The following is an 8,719-nucleotide window of genomic DNA, read 5'->3' as shown; positions in this document are numbered from 1 at the left end:
ATGGGTTGTATAACTTTTTTCAAAAAATTGGAAGAAAACACCATATTTTGGGTTTTCCAAATATGTGAGAAGGAAAAAAAAAGGCATAGTATGTCGTTTGTTGTCAAAAATGGTCAAACCCGGGGAAAACCTGTATCACAACCCCCCATCCCACCCCCATTTTGGATTTTTTTTAAATTAACCAATTATTGTTTATTTAAATTGGAAAAAGTCAGGCAAACCTGAGCGAACCCGGGGAAAACCTGTATAACAATCCCACTCCCCCATTTTGGATTTTTTTTTTTTTATTAACCAACTATTGTTTAGTTAAATTGGAAAAAGTCAGGCAAACCGGAGCGAACCCGGGGAAAACCTGTATAACAACGCCACTCCCCCATTTTGGATTTTATTTTTTTATTAACCAACTATTGTTTAGTTAAATTGGAAAAAGTCAGGCAAACCGGAGCGAACCAGGGGAAAACCTGTATCACAACCCCCCATCCCACCCCCATTTTGGATTTTTTTTAAATTAACCAATTATTGTTTATTTAAATTGGAAAAAGTCAGGCAAACCGGAGTGAACCCGGGGAAAACCTGTATAACAATCCCACTCCCCCATTTTGGATTTTTTTTTTTTTATTAACCAACTATTGTTTAGTTAAATTGGAAAAAGTCAGGCAAACCGGAGCGAACCCGGGGAAAACCTGTATAACAACGCCACTCCCCCATTTTGGATTTTATTTTTTTATTAACCAACTATTGTTTAGTTAAATTGGAAAAAGTCAGGCAAACCGGAGCGAACCCGGGGAAAACCTGTATCACAACCCCCCATCCCACCCCCATTTTGGATTTTTTTTAAATTAACCAATTATTGTTTATTTAAATTGGAAAAAGTCAGGCAAACCGGAGTGAACCCGGGGAAAACCTGTATAACAATCCCACTCCCCCATTTTGGATTTTTTATTTTTTATTAACCAACTATTGTTTAGTTAAATTGGAAAAAGTCAGGCAAACCGGAGCGAACCCGGGGAAAACCTGTATCACAACCCCCCATCCCACCCCCATTTTGGATTTTTTTTTTTAAATTAACCAATTATTGTTTATTTAAATTGGAAAAAATCCACCCCCATTTAGTCTGATCCTCAGGTCTTACCATCCTGTTGACATCAGTCTGATCCTCTGACCAGAGAAACTGTCATCGCGAGCAGTGTGGTAGGAGCTGTGGTCGCTTAAGGACTCGCGAGCAGTGTGGTAGGAGCTGTCGTCGCTTAAGGACTCGCGAGCAGTGTGGTAGGAGCTGTCGTCGCTTAAGGACTCGCGAGCAGTGTGGTAGGAGCTGTCGTCGCTTAAGGACTCGCGAGCAGTGTGGTAGGAGCTGTCGTCGCTTAAGGACTCGCGAGCAGTGTGGTAGGAGCTGTCGTCGCTTAAGGACTCGCGAGCAGTGTGGTAGGAGCTGTCGTCGCTTAAGGACTCGCGAGCAGTGTGGTAGGAGCTGTCGTCGCTTAAGGACTCGCGAGCAGTGTGGTAGGAGCTGTCGTCGCTTAAGGACTCGCGAGCAGTGTGGTAGGAGCTGTCGTCGCTTAAGGACTCGCGAGCAGTGTGGTAGGAGCTGTCGTCGCTTAAGGACTCGCGAGCAGTGTGGTAGGAGCTGTGGTCGCTTAAGGACTCGCGAGCAGTGTGGTAGGAGCTGTGGTCGCTTAAGGACTCGCGAGCAGTGTGGTAGGAGCTGTGGTCGCTTAAGGACTCGCGAGCAGTGTGGTAGGAGCTGTGGTCGCTTAAGGACTCGCGAGCAGTGTGGTAGGAGCTGTGGTCGCTTAAGGACTCGCGAGCAGTGTGGTAGGAGCTGTCGTCGCTTAAGGACTCGCGAGCAGTGTGGTAGGAGCTGTCGTCGCTTAAGGACTCGCGAGCAGTGTGGTAGGAGCTGTCGTCGCTTAAGGACTCGCGAGCAGTGTGGTAGGAGCTGTCGTCGCTTAAGGACTCGCGAGCAGTGTGGTAGGAGCTGTCGTCGCTTAAGGACTCGCGAGCAGTGTGGTAGGAGCTGTCGTCGCTTAAGGACTCGCGAGCAGTGTGGTAGGAGCTGTCGTCGCTTAAGGACTCGCGAGCAGTGTGGTAGGAGCTGTCGTCGCTTAAGGACTCGCGAGCAGTGTGGTAGGAGCTGTCGTCGCTTAAGGACTCGCGAGCAGTGTGGTAGGAGCTGCCGTCGCTTAAGGACTCGCGAGCAGTGTGGTAGGAGCTGTCGTCGCTTAAGGACTCGCGAGCAGTGTGGTAGGAGCTGTCGTCGCTTAAGGACTCGCGAGCAGTGTGGTAGGAGCTGTCGTCACTTAAGGACTCGCAAGCAGTGTGGTAGGAGCTGTCTTCACTTAAGGACTCGCAAGCAGTGTGGTAGGAGCTGTCTTCACTTAAGGACTCGCAAGCAGTGTGGTAGGAGCTGTCGTCACTTAAGGACTCGCAAGCAGTGTGGTAGGAGCTGTCGTCACTTAAGGACTCGCAAGCGGTGTGGTAGGAGCTGTCGTCACTTAAGGACTCGCAAGCGGTGTGGTAGGAGCTGTCGTCACTTAAGGACTCGCAAGCGGTGTGGTAGGAGCTGTCGTCACTTAAGGACTCGCAAGCGGTGTGGTAGGAGCTGTCGTCACTTAAGGACTCGCAAGCGGTGTGGTAGGAGCTGTCGTCACTTAAGGACTCGCAAGCGGTGTGGTAGGAGCTGTCGTCACTTAAGGACTCGCAAGCGGTGTGGTAGGAGCTGTCGTCACTTAAGGACTCGCAAGCGGTGTGGTAGGAGCTGTCGTCAGCTATTGTCTGGTCTCCGTTCTCCACTTGGCTTTCGAGGTCTTTCTTAGTTATCCGATTTTTCTTCTCTGCATTTTTAAATTGGGCAGACTCAGCAGTAATATTTTCATTGTTCTGACACAAATCCAACATCTCTCCTAGCTTTCTCGTGGCACTGTTGTCTTTCTCTGTGCTTTCCTTTATTCCTTCTGTTACTGATGTCAGAGTCTTGACCAATTGTTGCATCGCATTATTTTGGCTGTTAACTTGGTTTTGAAGAGCATGTTCACTCTCAGTCTGTCTTTCCTTTCTCAAAGACTTAAGTTCAGTCCTCAAACTCAAATTCTTCTTTTTGACTTTGTCCCTCTGCTTTCTCACCCCTGTAAGCACACACTTAAGGGCCAATAACTCTTTTCTCAAGTATTCATTCTCCTGCTCCACAAGGCGGTGTGTTTGTTGAATGTTGTTAGCACCCAAATTGGGACTATTTAAGTAATGTTCCACTCCTGGATCCATCCTAGATACTGACATATTTGGCTCTGCCATATCTGAACCTGTGTTTTGTAGATAATTGCCTCTTACGTCTTCCTGGCACTCTCAAATGCTGTTCTTAGAAAATTGCCAGACTTGAAGGTTTTTCCTCTAAGCTCTGTGATGTCATTTTGACATCACATGAAAATGCTTTGATTTAGAATGTGATGTCATAGCTGTGATGTCATTTTGAAAAAATGCTTTGATGTTCTACGTGATGTCATAGCTCTGTGATGTCATAGCTCCATAGGCGGTTGGAACCATAGACATATATACATAGACTCCGCATTGAGTGCTGAAGCGTACGTCAACGTCGCCGCCATCTTGGATGTGGCAAAGTGGAGAAGCGGAGACAGCGAGAAGATGCCTCATTCATGTGCTGCATGGAAATGTACCAACAGATTTACAATACAAACCCGATCGCATGGCCCTACCTTTCACAGGTAAGAATCAAAAAATACTTTTGATTGTATCTGGCTATTATAACGTAATTTTACGAACAGAATTTGCTGATTTTGGCTAATACTATGAAGTCCCGCGCATAATACTAATAAGATTTATTCATCCCCGAAGGGAAATTCGGTTGTCACAGCAGTCCGGTATTCAAGTACAATAAAATACAATAGAATAAAATAAAATACTGAGGTAGCATAAATAAAAAACAACAATAGAAAAAACACTGGATAGAACAAGGACACTTAAGAAGTTAAAAAAGCAGATCAGTTGGTAGGATGGCAAGATGATGGTAATTATAATTATACTGATATGATGGCAGCAATGCTATAGTGACTAGACGGTATATAATTATAATAATAGTACAGTATATAATATAAAATATATGTAATAATAAATAGTAAAAATATAAAATAAAATAATTATAAATAAAATAGTATGATATATAATATATAGTATGATATATAATATATAAATATATAATAATAGTAATAGTAATAATAATAAATAAGGCCGGTATAATAATAATAGTAGTATATTACAGTATATAGTAATAATAATAATAATAATAGTAATGTCAGCAACAGTACATATAATAATAATAATAATAATAAATAAAAATAATAATAATAGTAACTTAATAGTAACTTGCACACACACACACACACAGACTGCAATTGTATAGCTGTATAGATATGTATTCTCATCAATGCCCCCTGTGTAGATATACTGTATGTTCATCAATGTGAATATAAAAACGATTAATCAAATCAGTTAAATGTAAACGTTAGTGCTCTTTATTCAGAAAACCCTCATGTCACATCTACATTTCAGGATCTGGTTATTATAGACACAGATTAAATGTTAGATTTCAATATGTAATGTTGCTCCGCTGGTTCGATCTGCCCTCTGTCTGCTCTGCCCTCTCTCTCTCTCTGTGTGTGCGCGGCGCTGACTCGCCCACTAGGCAGCCTCTTGGTAATTACGTCTCGCAAAGTTGTGTGCAAAGCGCCGGTCAATATACGTGCACGTGTACTGGTCCTATGAAAAACAGTGAACACCGGACATTCTCGTGAATTTATAAAAAAGCCCCGGACAGGACGTAAAAAGTGGATATGTCCGGGCAAAAGAGGACGCTTGGTCACCCTAAATATCACTTTAAAAGTTACATACTTTGTTTTTGGTGCCTATTTGTTTCCCAGATATATTAGTGTGTGTGTGAATGGGTGAATAAGAGGCATTAACTTAAAGCACTTTGTAGAAAGGCGATTTATGAAGTTCAGTCCGTTTCCTTTCATTAGTTTACAGGCAGATCTGCCACATCCAATATGGCGGCCGCGCTGACGTATTGCAGCAACGGAACAACCTGCTCAATGCGGAGTCTATGTATTTATGTCTATGGTTGGAACATCATCGGTTACCATGGTTACGCCTCCAAGCAAAGCTCAGCAAATGGAATGTTGTTTTTTTGTTTTTTTTGAAAACCTTTATTGTTCACCTGTGAAACAGACAGTTTACATACAGCATTTAGATTTAACGTCTCAGCTCACTGAAAAACATTCTGAACAACTGAACTGTAACTGTCTTCACACTCAGAGCAGGAAAAAATGCTCCTTAAGCCATATGCGTACTTCAGAGATTCTTTATTGCACACATTGTAAATTTACCGTGATATAAAAAAAAAGAATCTTTAATTCATGTATACAAATTCATATGTGCTAAATATTTGTCAATGTGTCTTTTTTAAGTAATTTAGTTTTTTTTCTGTCATTTTGTGTCTTTTTTGGTCTTTTTGTGTCTTTTTTTAAAATCAATTTGTGTCTTTTTTGGTATTTCTGTGTATTTTATTTTAGTCATTTTGTGTCTTTTTTGTAATTTTGTGTCTTTTTGTTAGTAATTTTGTCTCTTTTTTGGTCATTTTGTGTCTTTTTTTGGTCATTTTGTGTCTTTTTGTTAGTAGTTTTGCGCCTTTTTTTTTTCATTTTGTGTCTTTTTTAAGTAATTAATTTTTTTCTGTCATTTTGTGTCTTAAAATAATTTTGTCTTTTTTTAGTAATTTTGTGTATTTTTTGGTAATTTTATGTCTTTTCTTTTAGTATTTTGTGTCTCTTTAAAATAATTTTGTCTTTTTTTAGTAATTTTGTGTATTTTTTGGTAATTTTATGTCTTTTCTTTTAGTATTTTGTGTCTCTTTAAAATAATTTTGTCTTTTTTTAGTAATTTTTTGTATTTTTTAAGTAATTTAGTTTTTTTCTATCATTTTGTGTCATTTTTGGTCATTTTGTGTCTTTTTTGGGTAAATTTTGTCCAAAAATGACCCCCTAAATGTCAAAAAAAGTCACATGGTGCATGTCGTTTTTTGTCAAAAATGGTCAAGATTTGAAATGGGTCAATTATAATCTTTTCCATCATCATTGCTCATCCAATCCATCCTTTTTCTTTACACACAAGTGAACACACCATGCAGGTAAGGCATTACTGTGACCGTGGATCTACGTGGGGGGGGGTTTGGTTTTTTGCTCAAGGGCACTGCAGTTGTTGACCTGTCAGTCCTGGCATTTGAACCGGCAACCATCCTGTTAAAAGCTCAATTTCTAACCTGTAAGCCACAGATGCCCAAATAGTATTTCCCATACCGGGAGTCGAACCCGGGCCGCCTGGGTGAAAACCAGGAATCCTAACCGCTAGACCATATGGGAATGGGTTGTATAACTTTTTTCAAGAAATTGGAAGAAAACACCATATTTTGGGTTTTCCAAAAATGTGAGAAGGAAAAAAAAAGGCATAGTATGTCGTTTGTTGTCAAAAATGGTCAAACTTTAAAATGCCTAAAAATGATTAAAATGGGTCAATTATCGTCTGTTGATACATGTAGTAGGATAGTTTGTCCAAAATTAACGAGAAAACACCATATTATGGGGCTTTAGGGGCGTTTTTTTTTTTAATTAACCAATTATTGTTTATTTAAATTGGAAAAAGTCAGGCAAACCGGAGCGAACCCGGTGAAAACCTGTATAACAATCCCACTCCCCCATTTTGGATTTTTTTTTAAATGAACCAATTATTGTTTACTTAAATTGGAAAAAGTCAGGCAAACCGGAGCGAACCCGGGGAAAACCTGTATAACAACGCCACTCCCCCATTTTGGATTTTTATTTTTTTATTAACCAACTATTGTTTAGTTAAATTGGAAAAAGTCAGGCAAACCGGAGCGAACCCGGTGAAAACCTGTATAACAATCCCACTCCCCCATTTTTGATTTTTTTTTAAATGAACCAATTATTGTTTACTTAAATTGGAAAAAGTCAGGCAAACCGGAGCGAACCCGGGGAAAACCTGTATAACAACGCCACTCCCCCATTTTGGATTTTTATTTTTTTATTAACCAACTATTGTTTAGTTAAATTGGAAAAAGTCAGGCAAACTGGAGCGAACCCGGGGAAAACCTGTATCACAACCCCCCATCCCACCCCCATTTTGGATTTTTTTTAAATTAACCAATTATTGTTTATTTAAATTGGAAAAAGTCAGGCAAACCGGAGCGAACCCGGGGAAAACCTGTATAACAATCCCACTCCCCCATTTTGGATTTTTATTATTTTATTAACCAACTATTGTTTAGTTAAATTGGAAAAAGTCAGGCAAACCGGAGCGAACCCGGGGAAAACCTGTATAACAACGCCACTCCCCCATTTTGGATTTTTATTTTTTTATTAACCAACTATTGTTTAGTTAAATTGGAAAAAGTCAGGCAAACCGGAGCGAACCCGGGGAAAACCTGTATCACAACCCCCCATCCCACCCCCATTTTGGATTTTTTTTAAATTAACCAATTATTGTTTATTTAAATTGGAAAAAGTCAGGCAAACCGGAGCGAACCCGGGGAAAACCTGTATCACAACCCCCCATCCCACCCCCATTTTGGATTTTTTTTAAAAAAATTAACCAATTATTGTTTATTTAAATTGGAAAAAATCCACCCCCATTTAGTCTGATCCTCAGGTCTTACCATCCTGTTGACATCAGTCTGATCCTCTGACCAGAGAAACTGTCATCGCGAGCAGTGTGGTAGGAGCTGTCGTCGCTTAAGGACTCGCGAGCAGTGTGGTAGGAGCTGTCGTCGCTTAAGGACTCGCGAGCAGTGTGGTAGGAGCTGTCGTCGCTTAAGGACTCGCGAGCAGTGTGGTAGGAGCTGTCGTCGCTTAAGGACTCGCGAGCAGTGTGGTAGGAGCTGTCGTCGCTTAAGGACTCGCGAGCAGTGTGGTAGGAGCTGTCGTCGCTTAAGGACTCGCGAGCAGTGTGATAGGAGCTGTCGTCGCTTAAGGACTCGCAAGCAGTGTGGTAGGAGCTGTCGTCGCTTAAGGACTCGCAAGCAGTGTGGTAGGAGCTGTCGTCACTTAAGGACTCGCAAGCAGTGTGGTAGGAGCTGTCGTCGCTTAAGGACTCGCAAGCAGTGTGATAGGAGCTGTCGTCGCTTAAGGACTCGCAAGCAGTGTGGTAGGAGCTGTCGTCACTTAAGGACTCGCAAGCAGTGTGGTAGGAGCTGTCGTCGCTTAAGGACTCGCAAGCAGTGTGATAGGAGCTGTCGTCGCTTAAGGACTCGCAAGCAGTGTGGTAGGAGCTGTCGTCACTTAAGGACTCGCAAGCAGTGTGGTAGGAGCTGTCGTCGCTTAAGGACTCGCAAGCAGTGTGATAGGAGCTGTCGTCGCTTAAGGACTCGCAAGCAGTGTGGTAGGAGCTGTCGTCGCTTAAGGACTCGCAAGCAGTGTGGTAGGAGCTGTCGTCACTTAAGGACTCGCAAGCAGTGTGGTAGGAGCTGTCGTCGCTTAAGGACTCGCAAGCAGTGTGATAGGAGCTGTCGTCGCTTAAGGACTCGCAAGCAGTGTGGTAGGAGCTGTCGTCGCTTAAGGACTCGCAAGCAGTGTGGTAGGAGCTGTCGTCGCTTAAGGACTCGCAAGCAGTGTGGTAGGAGCTGTCGTCACTTAAGGAC

The 8,719-nt window shown here is 42.0% G+C and overlaps 1 non-coding gene across 1 annotated transcript; it reads right to left on the bottom strand.

Moving 5' to 3' along the window:
- Nucleotides 1-6,356: 6,356 nt before the first annotated feature.
- On the bottom strand, nt 6,357-6,428 carry trnae-uuc (transfer RNA glutamic acid (anticodon UUC)). Its single transcript has one exon. It is a non-coding gene; the product is annotated as a tRNA-Glu (tRNA).
- Nucleotides 6,429-8,719: the final 2,291 nt, after the last annotated feature.

Source organism: Centropristis striata, chromosome 18 (genome assembly GCF_030273125.1).
Source record: "Centropristis striata isolate RG_2023a ecotype Rhode Island chromosome 18, C.striata_1.0, whole genome shotgun sequence".
In the NCBI taxonomy this organism is placed as follows: Eukaryota; Metazoa; Chordata; class Actinopteri; order Perciformes; family Serranidae; genus Centropristis; species Centropristis striata.
Note: the sequence above shows the minus strand (reverse complement) of the source record. Positions and strands in the feature narration are given on the sequence as shown.